The 20,440-nt window shown below is 46.5% G+C and overlaps 1 protein-coding gene and 1 long non-coding RNA gene across 6 annotated transcripts in view; one reads left to right on the top strand and one right to left on the bottom strand.

The window, feature by feature from the left end:
• FAT3 (FAT atypical cadherin 3) overlaps nucleotides 1-13,121 on the bottom strand; it is a 572,988-nt gene extending 559,867 nt beyond the window's left edge. For all 4 annotated transcript variants that reach the window (XM_054015671.1, XM_054015669.1, XM_054015670.1 and 1 more), the window contains exon 1: nucleotides 11,900-13,121. The gene's annotated coding sequence lies outside the window, so the exon portion shown is untranslated. The remainder of the gene's footprint in view (nucleotides 1-11,899) is intronic.
• Nucleotides 9,408-20,440, top strand: part of LOC128830040 (uncharacterized) — a 63,781-nt gene continuing 52,748 nt past the window's right edge. For both annotated transcript variants that reach the window (XR_008443528.1, XR_008443527.1), the window contains exons 1-4: nucleotides 9,408-9,534; nucleotides 9,768-9,994; nucleotides 10,078-10,553; nucleotides 13,111-13,257. This is a non-coding gene — a long non-coding RNA (uncharacterized LOC128830040). The remainder of the gene's footprint in view (nucleotides 9,535-9,767; nucleotides 9,995-10,077; nucleotides 10,554-13,110; nucleotides 13,258-20,440) is intronic.

A 20,440-nucleotide genomic window follows, 5' to 3' on the forward strand; every position in this document is an offset into this window, starting at 1 on the left:
TGAGGACTTTTGAAAATCCCACCTGTAGAATCCAATAAGTTTAAGGATCAGGTACTAAATCCGTAAAGAATGGTACACCCCTTTTACGGTCCAAAGAAATCCACCCAGTTAACTGAAGCTGGAAGGGAATTTCAGGTCAGAAGAGCCACCTTTGGTGGGATCCACAAAGAAGTTTAGGCACCTGACCTCCAGGTTTGGCTCCACTGCAATCCACAAAACTCCTGCCGAACTCTGTAGGCACCTAAATGGACTTGGCACCTAAGTTTTTCAAGGAGAAATTCCCTTCACCCTCAGAGCACATGCACTGCTGTCTCCCTCCCACCTAAGCCCCAGAGTGATTCATGAATCACAGAAAAGGCACCTTCAGCTACCTAAATCGCATGTGGGGCCATATCTGATCAGCAGCCTCTGAGCACACCTACTGGAACAGGTGCTACTCAAATGTCTCCTGCAGGAAGTAGTGTGCACTCAATTACTGGTTTGGCCCAGTAATTAAAGCATACCTGGGTGTGGGAGATCCTAGGTTCAATTCTCCTGTCTCTGCCAGAGGGAAAGAAAGGATCTGAACCTGGGTCTCCCACCTCTCTCTACCTACACAACTGTAGGATGTGCTGATGCGAGGCTCCCTCAACCACGCCTGCTGAACCTGTTGCACTCTGGATAGTTAAGAGTGGTTGGAGCAGGGGCACTGGATCTTGGGTCTCCCACTTCCCAGGCAGTTCCCTAACCACTGAACTACACAGTCATTCTCAGACTCTCACTCTCTGACCCAGTGACTGTTCAGCTGTGGATAAATCCTTAAACAGTCATTGGGTCAGAGAAAGTGGAAACAACTCTGTATTCCAGTGTGTTCAGTCCCACTATTCCAATCTCTTCTCTTGTTATTTCTCCAGAGTGCAACAACTTCAACAGGAGAGATTAAGGAAGCCCCATCTCAGACTATCCCAAAGACCAGTGGTTAGAGCTCTGTTGTGAGAGGTGGGAGAATTCTGTTCAAATCCTCTCCCCCTCTGGCAGAGGAGAGAATTGAACCTGGTCTCCCACACCCCATTTGAGTGCTCTAACCACTAGGCTAACAGTTGTAAGTTGGGCAGCAGCACCACTACCTCTTTCTCCTCCATCTGTTGTGTGTGTGGCATGAGACGGGCACCTAATCCACCTGCCTGAAGGCAGCAGGTTCCCATTTGTGGATCACTAACCAGAGATGTGGTGGGGGGTGTGGAGCATAGGACACACAATCATCTCCCATTGGTAGCATAGGTGGCTCCCTGCCTAGCAAGCTGGCTTTTGTAGATCACTTTCTTTTGGACCTCTCTCCTGGCAGCTGTGGATTGCATGCTGTGTCTAAGTGTCTAAAAGCTAGATGCTGTGACACTGAGCACAGCAATGCCTAAATCCCTTTGTGGATCCCAGCCCTAGTTCTTAAGTCTCCCAAATCAGTTCCCTACCCTGATGATAAGAGAATGTCTCTTCAGACTTCTCCCACAGCATAAGACAGGAGTTCATGAAAACCAGAGAGAAGCTGGGTTAGCAGAAAGGGTGGTACATTTGCAACACCTCAAGGCAACACCTACTGATTTCACAGTACAATTAGAATAGTTATAACCCAGGAAGAAAACGTGGCTGACTGCTGGTACACAGTTTAGGTATATTACTTCTCCTATCCTGGCATCCAGGCACAGTACTAGAAGACATCAACTAATGATAACAGAGAATTTTCCAACACAAACACCCTCAGCCACCCACGTACAGCGCAAATCACCCCCTCCTCAGGGAAAAACAGAGAGTGAAATCCAGGCCTTACTGAAGTCAGTCGATTTTTTTTTTCCCATTGATTTCAGTAGGGCCAAGATTTCACCCAGAGCGAATAAATAAACTTTACAGCTTGCCTGGAAAATCAACAAAAATAGGACTCTGACAGAGTCATCGGCCAGCCACTGTAAGTGACCTGCCTCCAGCTCCCAGAGCTACAAGATCTAAGACTGTTGGCTGGAGTGGAGCGTGCCAGCTGATATCAGCGATCAGGTTAGAACACAAGGAAAGGAATGGCCTTCAGGAGTCACATAACCCAAACCACAAAGGGCTTTAGAGATCAAAATCAACTCCCTGCATTGCACTCAGAAATGAACTGGGAGTCAGTGCAGTCCAGGGAAAAGAAGTACAATACTGGATCTCATCAGTCTCTCACTGCCGTACTGCCTTTTGTGTAGCAACAGCTTGAACAGTCAGTGGGCTCAATTCTGATCTCAAATCTGTTTTGCACTGGTGCAGCTCCAAAGACTTCAATGAACTTACACAGAATTTAGGGTCCACTCCTGCTCCCACTCCCACCTAAGTTATTGACAAAATACCCATTGACTACAATAGTGCAAGACAAGGACCTGCCACTGGTTTAACAGAAAGGAGAATCAGGATCGTTCTGTTTTAGTCACCTTTTTTCCACAAATACAACTAAAAGATACTAAGGCTTGGTCTACACTACCCCCCCTAATTCGAACTAAGGTACGCAACTTCAGCTACGTGAATAACGTAGCTGAAGTCGAAGTACCTTAGTTCGAACTTACCTTGGTCCACACGCGGCAGGCAGGCTCCCCCGTCGACTCCGCGGTACTCCTCTCGCCGAGCTGGAGTACCGCAGTCGACGGCAAGCACTTCCGGGTTCGACTTATCGCGTCCAGACTAGACGCGATAAGTCGAACCCAGAACTTCGATTTCCAGCCGTCGAACTAGCTGGTAAGTGTAGCCAAGGCCTAACAGGGTATAAATTGCATTTTTTAAACAAATACCTTTATTTTTATGAAAGCCTCTTAATTTCCATAAACCTGCTCAAAGATTTTTTTTTCCCTAAAGAAATGTACTTTTCCAAAATGAATGCTGACTGAATTCCAAAAAGCACTCATCTTTGTGATCAATTTTACTTTTAATTCTTGTGCAAACCCCACAATGAAGCATTATATGGGTTGAATGCACTGCACAAAAATTGTTTGAACCTAAATGAAAAACTCTCTATATAGGAAGTCAAAACAAAAAAACCTCATGTAAATGTTTCATTTTCCACTTCTGTGAAAACTTTTCCACAAAAAGGTAACATTTATACCCAACGTCACATCACAATTTTTGTTCTACTCTCTCAAACTCTCCTCCCTCCCACTGAATCATGGGTGCTGACTCTGTAGGTACTCTGGGGCTGGAGCACCCACGGGGAAAAAAAAAATAGTGGGTGCTCAGCACCCGCCGGCGGCCATGTCAATCAGCTCCCCTCTTCCCCCCTCCCCCAGCACTCACTGCCCACCGGCCCTGCCAATCAGCTCCCCCCTCAGCACTCACCGCCCGCAGGCCCTGCCAATCAGCTCCTCCCCCTCCCTCAGAGGAAAGAGACAGGGCGGGAGCAGGGCCTTGGGGGAAGGGGAGGAGTGGGGCCTGGGTCAGAGCAGGAGTTGAGCACCCCCAGGCAAATGACAAAGTCAGCGTCTGTGCACTAAATACTGTAAAAACCTACTGAAACCCCACATTCCAACTGAAAAGCTCACTCTAACCCCACCTGGAACTGTGCTTGTGAAAAGCACTGGCTGGACAATCCAAAAGACTTCTGCAACAAGAGGCATACAGCTTTCTGCGCTGGGGCTACAGCACTGTGGTGCCAATGTAGACACTGTGGTCAATCCGGGAGGTGTCCCACAATGCCTGTTCTCACCTCTCTGGTCATCAGTTTAAACTCTACTGCCCTGCCCATAGGTGACCAACCGTCATCCCCACCCCGTAAATTCCTTTGAAAATTTGAAAGTCCCCTTCCTGTTTGCACAGTAACATGTGCAGTGGTCTCAGCGCATCTTTCCAGGTGGCCATGCCTGTCCATGCACCAGGCGATCCCCTGCTTGGAGCAATGCTGAGCTGCTGGACCTCATCAGCATTTGGGGAGAGGAGGCTGTCCACTCCCAGCTGCGCTCCAGCTGTAGGAATTATGATACTTATGGACAGATTTCACAATGCATGACAGAAAGGGGCCATGACCGACACACTGCAGCGCTGGGTCAAAGTGAAGGAGCTGCAGAACACCTACCACAAGGCATGGGAGGCAAATTGCTGCTCTGGTGCTGTGCCCACAAGCTGCCGTTTCTACAAAGAGCTGGACGCGATACTCGGTGGCGACCCCATCTCCACTGCGAAGGCCACTGTGGATACTTCGGTGGCTCACATGCCAGTCAAGAGTGGACCGAGTCGGGAGGAGGAAATCTTGGATGAGGATGTGGAGAGGGAGGGGAACCCAGAGACAGAGGATGACTCGGAGGTCACAGATGCATGCAGCCAGGAGCTCTCTTCTTCCTCGGAGGAGGCTAGCCACTTACAGCTGTTGGAGATTGGCGAAGCACGAACAGGAGAGGAAGCCCCTGGTAAATGGATTTGATTTTGGGAATCGCTGAAGCGAGTTGTTGGGGGCAGAAGGGTTGCAGAAAACAGGCTTGTCTCCCACCACATGCCTAGTCTGAGCCGCGGAACAGTCTGTTGATTGACTCCCTCACTTCACGGGAATCTACCTCAGAGATCTCCAGCAAAACTCTCATGGAGATACTGGGCAATCTGCTGCCGCAGGTTCTTTGGCAGAGCCGCTTTGTTTCTTGCCCCATTAACGGTAACTTTCCTGCGCCACTATGCCATCATGGTGGGGGGGGGGAGGAGAGAAAGGACACCATTGCTGCACACAGGCGAGCCGCATAGGGGCCAGGACAGAAGCCACAGTATTGGAGAAGAACCTCCCTTGACTCCCTGTTCACTCTCAGCAGCGAGATATTTTCCATAATGATCACATCCTGTGGAAAGTGTGGGGACAGGAATGATTATCAGCCCCACCCCCCCACATTGCTGGCTGTCACCAAGAGCCACATGCCCAGTGTACAGCAGGGGCCAGGAAGAATGATTTACCCTGCCCCTGCGGCTACTCACCATTTTGGAGGTCGTGTGGCTCATGTGTGCTTGCTTGGGGTCAGCCAGTTAGTGACAGGTGTGAGAGTACTAGCTGTGTTTTAAAGCACTGAATCAATGTTGTCTGTGTTGCAAACAATACTGCTTCTGTAAAATGTTGCATTTAAACTTCACAGAGATGACTTTGGGAGCCCAGCCTCCCTCCTTGTTATCAGCAACTGAACGGCTGCGCAGAATTAGGAAGCGGTCAAGAAGAACTAAGGAGGACTTTCTGCATGATGTTATGATGCACTCCGCGGCTGAGAAACAGGAATTGAAGTAGTGGAGGGACAGCAAGAAGAGGGACCGAAAGGAGAACGCGGCATGCCAGAATGAAGCCATGGAGCGGCTCTTAAACATTATAGAGCGTCAAGTGGACACGCTCCAGGCGATACTTCCATGCACCCCCCAGACACCACCAACACACTCCTATCTACCTCCTGGCTCCAGTCTATACATGCGGCATTCCACTCCTCCCCACACACAGTCCAGCACTGCAGACTCCCACTACCCACAGCACTCAACACCCATCCCTCTGCAGTTTGGCCCTGCTGAAGTACAGTATCCGCTGCATTGTACTCCAAAGGAGAAGGTTAGATACGATCCCTGTACGTACACAAATCTTTGGCCATCCCGGGACCCCTCCTCCTCCTGGGACCTTCCCTTCTCCCATCCCCATCATGGTTGAGGTTTTTTTTGGTTTGACTCTCCTCCAATTGTTGTTTTTTAATAAAAGAATTGTGTTGGTTTGAAAGCAATCTTTATTCTATTAATTGAAAGCAAACAGAGCCCTGCAAAGCAACAGACAATTATATTAAACCTTATATTGCATCGTCTGCACCAATCACAATCACCTCCTAGCATTACAAGCACGGCACTACCAAGCATAGCAACAAATATTAGTGGCTTTCAGCTTCAAATTGCTGCCTCAAGGGATCCCTGATCTTTATGGCCCCGCACTGCGCCCCTCTAATAGCCCAAGTCTCTGGCTGCTCAGCCTCCAAGCGCTGAGCCTCTGCGGTCCAGCCCTGAGTGAAGCTTTCACCCTTCCCTTCACAAATATTATGGAGCGTACAGCGTGCAGCTATAAGCATAGGAATACTGTCATCAGCCAGGTCCAGCTTCCCATAGAGGCAGCGCCAGCAGGCCTTTAAACAGCCAAAAGCACACTCAACAGTCATTCTGCACTTGCTCAGCCTGTTGTTGAACTGCTCCTTGCTGCTGTCAAGTTGCCCCAGGTATGGCTTCATAAGCCACATCATTAAGGGGTAGCAGGGTCTCCCAGGATCACAATGGGCATTTTGACTTCCCCTTTGGTGATCTTCTGGTCCGGGAAGGAAGTCCCTGCTTGCAGCTTCCTGAACAGGCCAGCGTTCTGAAAGATGCACGCGTCGTGCACCTTTCCAAACCAGCCTGCGTTAATGTCTGTGAAACGCCCCCGGTGAGCCACATTGAGAAATACCCCTTGTCATTAATGTAGTCGGTAGCTAGGTGGTCTAGTGCCAGAATTGGAATATGCGTGCCATCTATCGCCCCTCCACAGTTAGGGAAGCTCATTTGTGCAAAGCCCCCACGCACATTGCCCAGAGGAGGATGCGATTAATGGCCCTGCACACTTCCATCAACACGAGTCCAACAGTCAACTTTCCCACTCCGAACTGGTTAGCGACCAATCGGTGGCAGTCTGGAGTAGCCAGCTTCCACAATGCAACCGCCACGCGCTTCTCCAAAGGCAGGGCAGCTCTCATTCTTGTGTCCTTGCGCTGCAGGGCTGGGGGGAGCTCATCACACGTCCCATGAAAGTGGCTTTCCTCATCCGAAAGAGCTACAGCCACTGCTTGTCATCCCAGATGTGCATGATGATGTGATCCCACCACTCATTGCTTGTTTCCCGAGCCCAAAAGTGGCGTTCCATTGTGGTCAGCACCTCCACGAACGTCACAAGCAATCTCGTGTCGTAGCTACTACGCATGGCAAAATCAATGTCACACTCCTCTTGCCTTTGTAGTTTAAGGAATAACTCCACTGCCACTCATGATGTGTTGGTCAGAGCAAGCAGAATACTGGTCAACCGTTTGGGATCCATTCCTGGAGCCCGAAGAGGCAGGGCGCACAGTACGAACTGTTGAAAGATGGCACCAAATGCAGACGGAAGCACAGGGATTGCTGGGATGTGAACCAATGCATCCTGGGGCATTGGGATAGGACCCAAGATGCCCCACGACCCCCTCCGTCTTCCCACAACTCTTAGCGGCAGAAGAGGAAGAGATGCTCTGTGGGATAGCACCCAGAGTGCCTCGCTCCAAATACCGGGGCAAGTGCCGCAAGTGTGAACATGCTATTGCGCAGACAGCTGACAGTATGAACACACAACAGCGGTTTCCCTTCAGCGCTCTCTGAGCGGTGCTGTAACTCTGACATACCCAGAGTGTCACAGCTAAATACAAGGTGGAACAGATTGTTTAGCATAGGTAGTTAACATACATTTCTAGGGACCATTCAAGGTGAAGTGGCCCATTAACCTCTGCAGTCATGGGGGAGAAAAGAAAAAAAAGATAGGAGAGGGGTTAAGTGGGTTATATATTACTGTAATGAGCCATAAATCCAGTGTCTCTATTCAGTCCATGATTTTTAGCATCTAGCAAAGTTATGAATTTAAGCTCCCAGGCTTGTCTTTCGAAGGTATTGGGCAGGTTTCCTTTGAGAATGAGGACTGATAAGTCAGATATAAAGTGATGGCTTTGTGAAAAGTGTTCACCCTCAGATGATGTTGTGTTTTTGTCTTATTTTTGTGTGTGAGTTCATTTGAGAGCATAGTGATTGTCTGGTTTCATCAACATAGTTGTTTGGGGGCATTTAGTGCACTGGATGAGGTACACCACATGTTGTGATAGGAATGGATCTTGAAAGATGTGTTGTGGGGATAGATGTAGCAGTGGAGATATGGCTACAAGTTTTGCTGTTCTTTTGGCAGAGTCTGGTGCTGCTTTGAGTTGCTATAATCTGGTCTATTGCTGAATAGAGACACTGGATTTATGGCTTATTACAACAATCTATACCCTACTTATGCCCCCTACCACCTTTTTTTCCCACCTGTCCTTTCCCCACTATGACAGGAGAAGTGTTAATGGGCCATTTCACCTTGAATGATCCCTTGAAATATGCATTAACTACTTAAATACAAGGTAGAACCACTTGTTTAGTGTACCTGTGAGTACATTTCCCAGACCTGAAGAAGACTTCTGTGTGGCTCGACAGCTTGCCTCTCACCAACTGAAGCTGGTACAATAAAAGATATTATCTCACCCACCCTGTCTCCCTTAAATCTTCTGTTGAGCCATTGAACAGACACAGCATAAGTGGCAGCAGTGAAAGCTTCTCCACACTACATACCAATGTGCCTCCCAGACTAGTAGGGATTACTTCTAGTGTGAAACTCTGGTCCCACTGAAGCCTGGGGCAAAGTTGCCTTTGACTTCAGTTGAATCAGGATTTCACCACTGGTCTAGTAGTTCTGTCTCCCTGTCTAGTCTGTCTTTGGCCTTCTAGCCAAAACCATCAGGATGCTAATTGTGCAAGCAGTTTTAGTGATGTGAACTGGAAACAAGTCACAAAACCCTTCACATAAGCCATCAAAGAGGCATAAGATGGTAAAAAAAGAAAAAAAAAACACAAAACCAAAAAGCTTTTAGTCACTACTGACCTATGCTTGATTCAAACCTGCATCCAAGAGGTGAAAGCTATTCTATATCCTGTATTGGGACTGCATACGATAACAAATCCTATCCTACCCTACCCCACAATTTTTTCTCAATAGAGTAAAAGAAAACTATTAATCTGAGCAACATTTGTACTGTTAGCCTGTGTCAGAAACATCTGAGAACTCCAAACATATTTATGTTCGTAATGGAATAAGAGCTACTAAATCCTACCAGCAAGTAATGGCTAGACACACTACTCAGTTATAATTGCCCACTTCATTCTATTTGACATAATCTATAAAGTAGGTTACATCAGGTCGCATTGCCGTATTTGAGAATGGCAACAATGAAAACATAACTTGATCAAATAGAATGCACTTATGTCAGAAACAAGGACTGCACTAAAAGAACCTAGGGTTTTATGCTGCCATCCATCACAGTAGTAAAATGGCATCATAACACACAGGTCAATGGGCACCCGCATCTTATTGCTAGTTAACAGGTGTTACTATACAGATATTAAGATTCCAAAAGATACAACTTTTAGTTAGAAAGCAAGGCTCTTGTCCTTTAAAAAAAGCTCAACATCTGAAGGCAAGTACAGTCAAGGCAACCTACTGATTATTTGCGATAACACTAGATACGTAGGCACTGGGGAAAAAATAAGCAGAGCTACCTCATTGGTTTCTGGAGCTCCAGTAAACTGGTTCTAATTTGGGTTTCTCACCCAGCCTGCAACATCTTTTGGGCACAACGATAACCGCAGGGTTCTGTGAACTCTTTCACAGCAGCATCTTGGGAACACAGACTGGCTTCAGAGGGATCGTTTGTTCTTTTCCCAGCACCACCAACACGTTTTCTTCAAGGAAACAAGGTAACTTTGGTTAAATTTAAAGGATAAGCTCCAGGTCAGCAAAAAAAGGGCAGCAAGAACTGGCCCCACGCTGTTTTATGGCGTCCAGGTTTCCCAGCTCAGGTTCATACCCCCCATATACCTGTTTCAATTCAGAACTAAGCGACCAGTGAAAGCAAGGGCACTCCTTCAGCGGTTAGTGAACGGTGCAGAATTTCTCCTCCCTAATTCTCAGAGCTCTCTCTCTTTTTCAGTTGCTAATTCCTCTGCCAGGAACCTGATCATTCATAAGTAAAGCCTCTGCTAAATATTAAAGGATGTTCAATGACTATGCCGGTGGAAAATACATTTTCTGCTGGACAGAGGCGAGTTAGATTTTTGACCAACGCTGAGCAAATGGTGCTCCTCGCTGAGTCTGACAGCAATGCAAAGGGACAGAAGAGGAGGAGAGAGGGAACGCACGCTTTGTCTCTGTAACAAGGTAAGATTGCTGCTTCGTAGCGCTAGCAGAGTTTTTCCTTCTTTTATGTCCCACTTACTTGCATTTATTTTAATTGGATCTAGGACTGAGGACAATCGTCAAAGCTTAATCCTCCAAACCACAAAGCAAGGGCACGAAGCCACCAAGAACAAAATACAAGGCACACAACGATACGTCTCTTGAGCGACGGGGGTTGCCCCTGTAAATAATCCGGCCGGGTTCAAGCAGTAGCAAAAGAGGTTCAACTGTCTCTTAATCATAGACGTTAGAGGTGGGAAAGCCACATTTACCAGTCCCCACACCAGGGCGGGTTTTGTTCCACGCCTACATTTAGCAGCAAGTGGAAACACGGTCATTTGATCATTTGTTTTAGTGCCTTTATGTTGGCAAAGAAAATTCAGTCCCTTTTGGAAACCAATGCACCGGGGATGGAAACGGTCCGAGGCCCCAGCAACCCTCCCGCGGCTGCCCTACAAAGGCTGAACTAATCATTAACTGCAGAGGCAAAGCGAGGTCTGTTCCCTCCGCCCGAGCCCAGGCAGCAGCCGCCAAGGGAGAGGTGAGTGGTTATTGCAACGCTCACCCCCCCCCCCCCAGCCTTCCTGCAAAAAAACAAACTTGTTTCAAACGTGCAGAAATCCAAAGGAAAGCGATCGGCCCCCAGGGCGCGATGGGGAAAGCAGTCTCCCCTCCCCCCAGCACTGCCCATTGCAAGCACTTTCCCTGTGCGACCCCCACCGGGCAGAGTCCGCGCTGCCAGCCCCCAAGCAGGGAGCAGCTGAGCGAGTCTCTCGCCTGGTCTCCAGGAGCCCGGGCAGCCGCAGCAGCCCCGTCGCCACCTCCCGGGGAAACCCCCCGCTGCAGCCATACAAACCGCAGCACAGTCACGGCCCCTTTCCCCCCGGCACCTCCAACGAGCAAGTCACGCCGCGAGGAGACGGGGTTGGGGAAAGCGAATTCGCCTTCAAAACGGGAGCCCCTTCTCTGCTTGCTGCATCCCGCCCCCAGCAGCAGCAAGCCTCCGCCAGGCACCGCGATCGGCTGGGCTAGTACCAAACGCAGCTGAACAGCATAAGCAGAACCCCCCTCCTCCCCCCAAGCTCCAGCCTCCGCCTGTGTTTAAATCTGGTGCAAAGCAGGAGAAGACTCCCTAGCAGCCGGAGTGCACGGGGGGAGGGGGAGAGACTCACTTGCTTCCTCCCTTTGCAAAAGGACAGGTCACCCAGAGAGCCATTGAACTAGAGATAAAGATCAAACACACCGGAGGGGCGGGAGTCAGCAATTTGCATTGGCCTAAGGGGAGTTTCTCCTGCTTTACGAAAAGCAAACAGGTTTAAGTTTTGCAACTTGCACATCCAAGTTTCGCTATCGCGCTGAGCCCCTTCGGAGCGTGCACGGAGCTGCTGCACCTTCCTCGGCGTCCCACGCGAGCGGCACGGCGAGCTGTGCACGCCCAGGCAAGTTTGCAAGGTGGAAAGTTTCCACGCGTTGCCCCCAGCCCCCTGCTGCCCGCCCGGCTCTGCCCAGGGACCTGCCAACCCCAAGAAGCAAAAGTGACGCACCCTTCCCTCCAGCGGCATCAGCTCCGGGGCTTCCCCCTCTGCCTCCGCTGCACGGTCTCCATGAGCCCGGGAGCCAGCCCCGCTGCGCCCTCCCGGTGCAGCGCGCAGCCCGGGACTGGGGCCGGCAGGAGAAGGCTGGAGGCGCGGCGCGCTCGGCACGCAGCTCCGGACTCTGCCTGGGGGCTCTGAGCGGAGGGGGAAGGGGGCGATCCCAACCCGCCGGTCTGATCACAGCGCAGCCTACCGGGAGGAGAGCCCGCTCCCGTGTATCCGCCTCTTCTTCCCCCCACGGATCACTCCCCCCGCCTCTCCCTCTTTCCAGCGGAGAGACAGACCCACTCACCCCACTCCGTCCTGCCGCCTGGTCTCTCGCAAACACGGACACTCAGCCTCTGGGTCCGCTCATTCCGGCAGAGAGACGACCACGCGCTCGCTCGCTCTCCACAGCCTCCCTGCTGCCTCTTCTTCCCATCAAAGACACACACAGCTCACTCTGGATCCTCTCAAGCGCCTGCCTCCTTCCCGTCACAGTTCTTCTCTCCCATCACTAGCTGCTGCGCTCCTACACACCCACCCTGTGTCTTCTCACATCTGCCTCAACCCATCCCACCGGCGCAGGCTCCACAGGATACACCCTCAGCTCAATGCAATAGTACTTCAGTGGCAGGGCGAGCCACACGGTGCATTGTAAAAACCTGAAGTCTGGACAGGGCTTCCCAGTGTGTTTCTGCTTTTATCCCATGGCCCTTGGTCCTTACTGTTGTTTACCCCATCCCCTGGCAGGTGGTTATGTGTGATGAGTCACTATCTATGGCTCTTACTGCTGTAGTATCTGACTTGCTCACACTATTTAATGTGTCTTTCCTGCCAACATCCTTATGAGGTAGGGATCTGCTATTATCCCCCTTTTAGCGATGAGGAACTGAGAGACTAAGGCTACGTCTTCACTACCCGCCTGAATCGGCGGATAGAAATCGATCTCTCGGGGATCGAATTATCGCATCTCGTCGGGACGCGACAATCGATCCCCGAATCGACGCTTGTACTCCACCAGCCCAGGTAGGAGTAAGCACCGTTGATGGGGGAGCTGTGGAGGTCGATTTGCCACCGTCCTCACAGCGGGGTAAGTCGCTCGGATACGTTGAATTCAGCTACGCTATTTGCGTATCTTAAATCGATTCCCCCTCCCCCCCCCCGTAGTGAGGATGTAGCCTAAGGGTGACACTTTCAAAAGCACCTAAGGTAAGTTCCTAGCCCCTATTGAAAGTCAATGGGATGGGAGTTAGGTACCTAAGTCACTTAGGCACTTTTTAAAATGCCTCCCTAAATGGTTTACTTAAGGCCACACAGGAACGCACAAGAAGCCTGGGGTGGAGCAAGGAATTAAACTTATGTATCCCTCAGATCGGGCTAGCAGCTTAATTTCTGAGCCATCCTTCCTCTTTTATTGCTTGTTTTTCTTCTGGCAGCTTTTCCCTTTTTTTCTTTCCTTTTTTCTTTTCTTTCTTTTTTTTTCTTTAATGAAAAATATTTTATCTTGGTTGATAATTACAGGAAAGATCTTTCTCAAACTCTCTTGTGTGTCACACATTGGAATATAAGAACGGCCATACGGGGTCAGACCACAGGTCCCTCTAGCCCAGTATCCTGTCTTCCGACAGTGGACAATGCCAGGTGCCCCGGAGGGAATGAACAGAACAGGTAATCGTCAAGTGATCCATCCCCTATCACCCATTCCCAGCTTTGGTGTCTCAATTTCTTCTCTGTCCCATTGGTTCCCATCTGGGGTTGAATGGTGCTTCAGGACTTCCAGTTTTCATGTCTAGTTTGTATTCATGGATTCTGCACTAGGTAAGAGTCCAGTTTAGCTCTATGTTTCACTGTAGTGAGGGTAGTCTGCTGTGATAGCTCTGCACAAGGGTTTGTAGCAGTCTAAAGGGTTGATTTCTTCCCAGTGTTTCATATGTTGTTATTACATAGGGTCTAGCATCTTGAGCATTTTCAGATTTTTCACTCCATTGGTTGGGAGGTTAGGGCTGTTGAGAGCAGGAAATACAAGAGTGGATTATGCCTCTGTAGTTATTTGGGTTGAGAACCTCTTCATTTTTGAGTACTGGGGCCGGCTTTTATGTAGTAGGGTACTTATTACTTGTTTCACAATACGCATATTCATGTTGCTGAACTGTAGGTCCATTATGGCCCCTTTGCTATGCTAAGGGTAAATCTGCCCAAGGAGCCCCTCTTGTTCTACCTTTGAGAACATTTTCTGTATATTAGCAGTTTCTTCCCATTTGTGTTGATGCTCAACAATCCCTATTTTAATGGGGTGTTACGATAAGGTACATCATCTCTAAATCCGTTTATCTCCCTTTGTAGAGATGGAATCCAGTTCCCTGCTTGTACAGTCACTTATGCCTTATGTACTACATCTGAGAGAGACAGCTATCACCAGTGCAAGTGCTTTGAAGTGCTAATTTCGTTTATTTTCTAGTCTGCTGCTCTTTCACTCTTTTCTTGCCTACCCCTTTACTGCTGGTCACAGTTGCTAAACATGACTTCCAACCAGAGGACAGGTGAAAAGTTCCCCATGAAAACCACTGTCAGCATTGCTCTCTCCACTGATCTCATAAAGCGCTCAGCATGCCGTGGGCAATCTGCTGCTGTAAATTAGTGTGAAGGTGGAAAAAAACCAGCAAAAGCCCACATTAATCACACTATCCAGGCCAATAATCACAAAACAGGAGGGCCAGACTGTAGTTGACAAAACAAGAAAGAAAGAAACAAACATCAAACACTGATTGTTTATTTTAAAACCCTACTAACTACAAATAAAAGTGTGAATGCCCCATGGCAGAAGTACATAGGCAATTTTACGTCTTACTAAAACAAAACTTTGCTACAAGTCATTTTATACTAATGTTTGTTTTTCTCATAATGGGTCATCCAGTGAAATTTACTACTACTCCTAAAAGTTTAGTAATATTTGTGTTATGGTAGTCTCAAGAAGCTACAACTGAGACCAGGGAAGCATTTTGCTTGGTACTATAGAAACACAAAGTAAGGAATAGTCCTGTTCCTAAGAGCTTATACTCTGCACAGACAAGACCAACATAGACTGGGAAGGAAAATATACTATATTACAGATGGTATTGGGAGAAAAACTGATTTAGCTGAGGGATTAGCCACTGGGCTAATGGGACCCATGTCCAGGGGCCCTAGCCAATTGGGGTGTCCTGGAAAAATGGGTGCCCCCACACACCGACCCTTCTTCCCCTGTCCACCCGGCGCTCCTGCCAAGGAGCAGGGTCAGGGCGCAGGGGCTTGCCCTGCTCCGCTCGCCTGGGGCTCTTGCAAGGGAGTAGGGGAAGCCCCTGCGCCCTGATCCCGCTGCCTGGCAGGAGCGCCGGGCAGGCAGGTGTGGCAAGCGTCCCCTCTCCCCCATTTCCCCTGCAGTAATGCCGGGGGAGGGACCAGGGGGACTACAGGCAGAAGGGGTAGAGAGGGGCCCCCACTTGCTCTGGCCCAGGGCCCCACAAAACCATAATCCACCTCTGGAGCCAGGAAACCAGATCTCTCCAGTCCTAGTATAAAAATAGTGCTCCTTAGCTTCCAAAACACCATACAGATAATGTTATACTGTTTTTTAAGTCATCTTTTTTAGGTATTGGCTGTTTTTCTTTATATTTTTGAACTGTCTCTGTGAGTGAATGGTAACATTATAAAAACATAAATGAAACCAAACACAAATTTCTATAACTATAAATTAAAATACTAGGATAGATTGTGTTCCATGGCACTGCAATTTTGGTCCCTACAAATTATTGTAATGAACTGGCTAGTGTATGTGTACACCTCTGCCCTCTACTGGATAAAATCAGAACTGTGTGTCAAAGTTCTCATACTGCTTATATCAGGGGGTAGCCGTGTTAGTCTGTATCTACAAAAACAACAAGGAGTCTGGTGGCACCTTAAAGACTAACAGATTTATTTGGACATAAGCTTTCGTGAGTAAAAACCTCACTTCTTCGGATGCAACTGCTTATATTTAACTCAAATGGAAGGAGGCTGTATTTTTGGAGTAGGAAGTATGAAGACTGCAGTGCTGTCCCTTCTGTTGTAATGTACTTCTGAAAATAATGCACTGAATTTGTTACAATATTGCACAGTCCTTTGTTTATCCGTCTTTTAAATGTCTCCTAGGATAGGGCTTCCATCACTTCTCCTGGGGAAACTATTCCACAATTTTATGGATTTCACTGTTAGGACAGGTTCTTTCTCTATTCCACCTACACCCCACTCAATATTTGCCTAAATTTCTATTTTCTTAATTCTATCCTTTGGTAATACACCTTTCAGATATTAACAGACATATCTGTTGTAGATCCCCCTTAGTTGTCACTTAGCCAAACTACACCTCTACCTCGATATAATGCTGTTCTCAGGAGCCAAAAAATCTTACCGCGTTATAGGTGAAACCGTGTTATATTGAACTTGCTTTGATCCACCAGAGTGCGCAGCCCGCTCCCCCCGGAGCACTGCTTTACTGCGTTATATCCAAATTCGTGTTATATCGGGTAGCGTTATATCGAGGTAGAGATGTATATACCGTATATCAGCTTGGAAGGTATTAGAATTTTTATCGGTAAATGTCGGTAAGCATTGATTTCACCAGACATGCACAAACTGATGACAAAATATTTCCATTGATAATAAATGAAATTTACACATAAGAAAAATAAGAACACTGCTGCTTGAGAACTTATTAGAGTTTGATTTAAGGCTATTTACTTTGTGTATTTTGACATGTGACAATTTGTGTTTTAACAATTTGAATTTCAATGTCTACTGTCATTAAATAATTGTCAGAGCCCCATAATTTCCTGCAACTGTGAAAATTTTAATTGCTAAAAATAGAAAAAAGTGCTTAAAAATAAACCGATATTATCTGTCAAAATTATAAAAAAAAAAGTCTAGTTCTGCCAAGCCTCCCTCTGCCTATATATTTACTGAGTGTTACAGTAGATAAATGCTAATGAGTATTAGTAGTTAATTCAGTTTTTCCTTATTAATCAATCCTTCCAGCCCTGTAATGATTTTTGCTGCTCTTCTCTGAACTATCCCCAGTAGTGAGGGAATTCTGTTGATTAGCAATAGCACTTTGTATGGATGTAGCATTTTGTTCATTTGTAGATTACTTTCCTAAAGGAGGGAAACAGTTTGCATATGGAGTAACTATGGCATAGAGGACCATACTGTCCTCTCATACCAGTTTTTTACAACAATGTAACTTCATCAACTTCAGTGGAGTTGCCCCTAATTTACACAGTGTAAGAGGAGAATTTGGCCCAGAGTGGTTATGTGAGTTGTGTTAGTCAGCAACTGAACCTAGGTCTCCTGACTCCAAGTCCCATCTCAGTCTACTTGATCCAGCTGTCCCTAAAACATAATCTCTATAGCATTACTATTGGGAAAAAAAATAACACAACTATCATGTCTGATTTATCGTGTTATCACACTCTACAAACACCAGTCTTGAAATTGCTTCTTGATCCCCCTATGCCATCTTCTAAACAAACAACAAGGGAAATCTTGTCACCTTCCTGCAAAGATGACCAAGTTAATGAAGATCTAAATAAATCACTATTGGGATATATAATCTTACTTTTTAATCTACTCAGAGTTTACGTTGAAATTATAGTTAATGATTATTCAGCTAAGGTAAAGAAAAAATAAAACCAAGTCAGAGGGAAAAAGGCTTCCAAGAGCTCCAAGAAGGGACAGAGAGACTGGTTTTACATCTGATCTTAACTCAACCTGCAGCACGCTATTAAAAATAAATCTCAGCATATTGTCATGAATTATGAAACACTGACATTTCATTTGGAATTAATGCAAAGGGCTGCTTGTACACTATTTTAGAGTCACTTGCTTAGGCAAATTAATACATATTTTACTTCACCAGAACAAATGTTAGCAACCCTGCTACTTTTCAAAACAGCAAACTATTTGCATAATGAAAAAATATCTTAATAGACATTGTTCCCCAGGGCTGTTGTGAAAGTTACTTTGAAAAGAATCAAATCTGTTATGAATCGTCAATTGCTTGATTCAAAATACTACTGATTATTTTCAGATAGGCCCAGGCTGGCCTTTCTGGGTATGTCTACACTGCAATTAAAAACCCATTGCTGGCCTGTGCCCACTGACTTGGACTCAGATTAATGGGCTGTTTAATTGTGATGATGACTTTCAGGGTCGGGCTGGTGCCTGGGCTTTAGAACCCTAGGAGATGGGAGGGTCCCAGAGCTCAGGATACAGTCTGAGCCGGAATGTCTACACCGCAGCCCCTTATCCTGAATCCTGCAAGCCTGAGTAAGCTGGCATGGGCAGCCACAGGTTTTTAATTGCAGTGTAGACATACCTACAGTTTACAGGGCCTCAAGCTGCTAAAAGGGGAGAGAGGATAATTGTGCTTCCTGCCCAAAAAGGCATGAACATCAAAGAAAGTTGTTTTAACTTTTGGCAACTGTGGTGCCAGAGATAGACACTGGGGAGGCCTATTTGCTTAATTTCCATGAGTCCACAAGCAGCCGATAGCAATGCTGATCACAGTCTTAAGTTCCCTTTGCTATATCTGGCTATAGCAGGTACCACAATGCCATTCTACTGCTCATGTACGTCAGTGAAAATGAAAATACTCTGAATTGATTTTTTTGTCTGAAAAGTAATCAGGATTACTTCTTACAGATTATCTACTATTTAAGGCATCAGTTCAGCAAGGCACTTAAAGACATACTTTCAGCACATGGGTAAATACTTTATGGATGGACTTACGGACATGCATAACTGCTTTGCTGAATTGTGGTCTAAAACAGGTATCTGAAAAAGTCATCTGACAACATGAAATTAAGGAGTCACTTGAGCAACGCTCTTGTTTTCAGTTCCATCATTTGACAAAAAAACATTTATTTCTATATCAATTGCCCATCATTTTTTATTTCTCTCAGAGGCAAAATCACCCATCTTAGTAACAGATGTTTGTGAATCTGCAATCACGAAACAGAAGCATGTCCTACAGTTTAATTTCTCATCATATATTCTGAAACTATTTGGGAGGTGATAGAGCATGGTACCCGGTGACCCAATGATTCCATAAAACTTCGTGCAAACTTCCCGTGCATCTTTGTATGTCTTCTCACATCTGCTGGCAGCAAGAGATATTTTAATTATAACACTAAGTCAGTGTTAAAAGTTAACAGATTGTGACATTACTCATACTCTACTTTAGAAACAAGATGTGGAGGCACAATTCAGCTAAATGGAGCCCATACCAGACATTTTTCTTTGGGACATTAGTCCTCACGTCCTTGAGCACATCTTACTCAAAGGTATGCTCTCTCTGATGAGGAATTGGTTGATCTTCAGTACTTCCAGCCATCTAACAAGTTACTGGGCTCAACACAGGAGTAGCTGGATGAAATTCTGTGGCCTGTATAATACAGGAGGTCAGACTACACGCTCACAATGGGATCTTAAAAATCAATGAAACTAACAAGGGCCACACTATGAATGATCTGAGATGTCACTAGCTGTTAAATACTAAGGATTTAGCTAAATACTTCATCTTTAAGAACTAATGCTCCCTCCTTGAAACCTTCCTTTGCCATGATGTTTACAGATCAGAACTATCTGGCATTGGTAAGACTGGCCCATCATTCTGACCACTGAAGCTACTTACGTATGCAAACAAATAATTTCTTACTGTTACCTTGGCCCTCACCCCAGGACAGTTGCCTGTTTATCCACTTGCTTCACTTTATCATAATCCTTCTTTCTGAGGCAGGGAAAGTCTTTTGTGTTACTTGTTTGTACAGTGCCTAGCACAATGAAGCTCTGATACCTCACTGGGGCCTCTAGGTGTCATCATATTAGTAATTGAGAACAGGTGCTGTATCTGGATTATCTTGAGCTGTAATTGCCATTTAACAAGAAAGATCCCCAGTCTACTGCAGAAGTCATTGCAACTGAGTTTTATTGTGATAGTCAGAAGGGGACTGCAGTTACTATTTCCTTTTATGAATGCAATGATATCATGCATCCAAAAATTGATTTTGACAGTCCAAGTTAAAACACTTCACTGGCATAATTCTAGATTGTGATTTACAGCACAATAGTATTTAACCCCCCTGGAACCATATTAAAGGAACATTAAAGGTTTGACTTAAACCCTCATGAGTGAGGTCATTCTGAGTAAAAGGGATACATTGGAGTTGACATTCGTCCTTAATTTATGCCGTTGCAAACAAGGAGACAATGGCACATGTAGAGGCAACGTCAGTTCAGATTTCTGTAGCCTTACCTTTCTGTTTGCTCTCTTTAAATTCTTCCCACATCCAATCAAGGATCACTTTAGCATGACTGGGCACAGCATGAACTCTAAGAGGAGTGTATCTGATCAGCATCTAACCTAGGTTCAAAGAAATCAGACATGCCACCTTCAAAGAACAGATTCCGACCTGAGTTGGCCTTTAGGAGATACATATTTGTGATACTGGAACACTTCCTCTCCAGAGGGAGGATATCAAACTTGATGACTTGATCCATGAATGAATCCTGTTTACAGAGCGTTGAAAGCAGGGTTTTGTGCCTTTTAGGGAGTTTTGAGACAGGAAGAAATACTGTCTAGTGGTTAGAGCATGGAACACTGAGTGAAGTTCCGAGTTCTAGTCACAGCTCAGCCACTGACTTTTGCTGTGTAACGCTTGGCAAGTCCCTTAACCTCCCTGTGCCTTAGTTTACCCTGCTATAAAACCAAAGCACTATAATACTTACACTGAAGAATGCCAATATAAGACACAGGCTGGATGGTTTTATGGCTATGTTA

The sequence above is a fragment of the Malaclemys terrapin genome, chromosome 1, assembly GCF_027887155.1.
Source record: "Malaclemys terrapin pileata isolate rMalTer1 chromosome 1, rMalTer1.hap1, whole genome shotgun sequence".
NCBI lineage: Eukaryota > Metazoa > Chordata > Testudines > Emydidae > Malaclemys > Malaclemys terrapin.